Here is a 3,165-nt window from a genome sequence, read left to right on the forward strand (position 1 = left end):
CCGTCTCCCTCCCTCTCCATCTCATAGAGCTATAAGAGACAGAAAGCCAATATCCCCATAACATCCTTCAGTCCCTACCTGGCACACCTTACCCCCAACCCTGAACTTCCCAGCCCAGGAGCTGACTGGACTGCCCGTCCCCCAAAGGCACCTCTTCCCTCTTCCCTATATTCAGACATTTTGGTCCTCCCTCCCTCCCTCCCTCCCTCCCTCCCTCCCTCCCTCCCTCCCTCCCTCCCTCCTTCTCTTCTCTCTCTGTGCCCTTTCTCTCTTTCTCTTCCCCCTACCACCACCTCTCTCCCCATGGTGATCTTTGTGACCAGTGAGCTCAACAGAGAGCAGCTCCCCAGTAAACCTGCCTTTAGTGTATTTTAATGTGGCTTAAACCAGCTCATGTCACCTGTGGCAGAGAAATAACTTATCAATGATACGAAGGGTGCATTTTCATTCCACACCAAGCCTACTTACATAGCTAGCCTACTGGGCAAAAGCTTTGCCTTCCAAAGAGCCTTTTTTGTCAAGAAAATAGAAATTAATAACTTATTAGTTAATCACTTTTCTGACTCCCAGATGTACCAGATGATATTTCAACTCTTTGTTTTTGTTTTGTTTTTTTTTAAAGCCTGAGTGTAATAATGCACACCTTTGATTCCCAGCATCCTAAAGGCAGAGTGAATTGAAGTCCAGCCTTTTATACAGAGGAAATTCCAGGCCAGCCAGGGTTACACAGAGAAACTCTGTCTCAAAACAAAACTAAAAACTAAACTAAGCTAAACTAAAAACAAAAAAAGTAAAACAAACAAGCAAAACCAAAACAAAGCAGGCCTTGGGCTCTGTGGTCAGAAGCATTGGCGGCCAAGCCCAGGACTGCCCCACACGGTGGACTGGTAGGAGGAAGCCAATTCTTGAAAGTTGCCTTCCACACTCTAAACACACACACACACACACACACACACACACAGAGGATAGATAGACAGGTAGATAATAGGTGTATAGATAGATGGATAGGTTGATAGACAGGTAGATAACAGATGGATAGATAGATAAATGTAATTAAAATAAATAAATAGCAGTACTTGACCAGCGTGCTTGAGCTCCTAGATTCTATGTCTGGTAGCAGCAAAATAAAAATAAACTGATAGCCAATGGTCTTTTTCCAGCCTGTTCTTCCCACTATAACTAAACCTAAATAAACCTTCTTGAGGGGCTGGATGCAGTCCCCCACTCTGGCGTTCTAACGCGGCACTCTCTCTTCGGGCTCCAGGCTCCCCTCACCAAGTCTGGCTCCTTGCGAGGACCACCTGAGTTCCAGTCCCAGGGGTGCACACCTCGGAAAAGGAAAACTGACTTCCTCAAAGTGCTCTTTGATCTCCCCAGTGGCGTCGCCCCAACCCCCAATAAGTAATAGAATAAAACATAATTTAATTTTCAAAAATGTTAAAACTCTAGCCTCCTGAGTCAAGCGCTGTGGTTGGAAGTGCAGGCCCAAGTCTGAACGACCTGTGACTGGAGACTCAACTCTTTCTAATTAAGAGCAGTCTTAGTTCTTTTTTTTTTTTTTAAATTAGGTATTTTCCTCATTTACATTTCCATTGCTATCCCAAAAGTCCCCCATACCCTCCCGTCTTAGTTCTTTTAAAAGATAATTTGTTGCCAGTTAAATCTCGGGAATACATCTGAAGTCAGGTTACGTTGTCAGGTTCAGGTTTACGTTGTACGGGAGATAAAATTGGGCTCGTCCGGGATTTGAACCCGGGACCTCTCGCACCCTAAGCGAGAATCATACCCCTAGACCAACGAGCCACGTAGTGCACGGTCTCTGATTCACTTTATGACCGTTGAGGCGTCTTGGGGCGGGACCTGAAAGTCTGAGCTGGAAGTAGAGTCGGATTTCAAACCCGCCCTGAAAGGGTGAATTCAAAGACTGTAATTTCAGAGGAACTCCACCATTCTGGTCCCTTTCCCACTAGCAAAGTGAGGAGCAGTCGTAGGTCCGCCAGTGTCGAGTTCCCTTGATCTTGGCCCAAGGAGCCACTACTCGGCTGACGTTTCTCACTGCCCATGTGGAAGCCCGCGTTCTGAAGGTCACAGTCACTGTGCAGGACAGACGGTCCTCCGAAGATCCGGGCCGGGGCTGCGTGGAGGTTCCTTGAGCGGCTGCTAGAATCTCAGAGTAGGTCAGCAGCCGACGGTGCGGCACCCTGGGGTATATAGCATGTCTGGGGTAACATTTCCTGCTTGTGTTTTGCGCCTCTCTCGCCAGCGTGGCAAAACCACGATGAGAGCCCGCGATTACCTGTGTGGACCAGAGGCAGGTGCGAGAGCCACGGCCAGCCCATGGCCTCAGGCGGGAAGAAAGGGCGCAATGCAGATGGTGCAGGTGGACCACCCAACAGATCGCACCCGTGGGCCCGGCCTGCGATGCTCCTCCCTCCCCGGGACAGTCGTTGTGTCCTAGCTACTTCTGAGACACCCGGACCTCTCTGTACAGAGTTCGGAAACCCTCTCCAAAACAGCTTTTCTTCACCTGGGAGAATCGCGTTGATCTGGGTCGAACCGGTCTCTGGGTTCTCCGGATCAAAGCCACCAGCTCCCTCCCTCTTTTTTTTTTTTTTTTTTTTTTTTGGCAAGATCCTAGGGCTTGGGTAGTGTATTTCGCTCAGGGAGGGACTTTTTGCTCTTCTCGTCCTTGTTTTTTGTGGCTTTAACAGGAGGAACTTGTCAACTACTTTGAGAAGATGGAGAGTAATAGAAAAGGCAAAAAGTAGCTGGGCTCGTCCGGGATTTGAACCCGGGACCTCTCGCACCCAAAGCGAGAATCATACCCCTAGACCAACGAGCCGCTGAACGTAGTAGGCTTTGTTTCCTCTTCAGTAGTGAGAACAAAGGACTACAGTTCTACTTGTCATGTTAATCTCTCGGTAGTTACTACAGATTACACAATTCACGCTGGACTTCCAGGGTGTGTTAGTTTGGCTGCATAAACGAAAGAGCTGCTGAGCCCACGAGTTCCCCATTTCCTAATGGTCTACCTACCTGTGTAAAGTACAGACATGTAGTAGGTCGGTCTGCACTTTCTGGGCATGCTTATGTTAGAGAGCACAAAGGGAAGTGCAGAATTTACCATGTTTCAAAATGATAAGTGGCTATCCAAACAAAGTACAT

At 48.1% G+C, this 3,165-nt stretch overlaps 2 non-coding genes across 2 annotated transcripts; both read right to left on the bottom strand.

Moving 5' to 3' along the window:
• Positions 1 to 1,731: 1,731 nt before the first annotated feature.
• Positions 1,732 to 1,803, bottom strand: Trnap-agg (transfer RNA proline (anticodon AGG)). The gene has a single exon. It is a non-coding gene; the product is annotated as a tRNA-Pro (tRNA).
• A 967-nt stretch (positions 1,804 to 2,770) lies between these two features.
• On the bottom strand, positions 2,771 to 2,842 carry Trnap-ugg (transfer RNA proline (anticodon UGG)). The gene has a single exon. It is a non-coding gene; the product is annotated as a tRNA-Pro (tRNA).
• Positions 2,843 to 3,165: the final 323 nt, after the last annotated feature.

This window comes from Mus caroli, unplaced genomic scaffold (genome assembly GCF_978045245.1).
Source record: "Mus caroli unplaced genomic scaffold, Mus_caroli_1 scaffold_3, whole genome shotgun sequence".
In the NCBI taxonomy this organism is placed as follows: domain Eukaryota; kingdom Metazoa; phylum Chordata; class Mammalia; order Rodentia; family Muridae; genus Mus; species Mus caroli.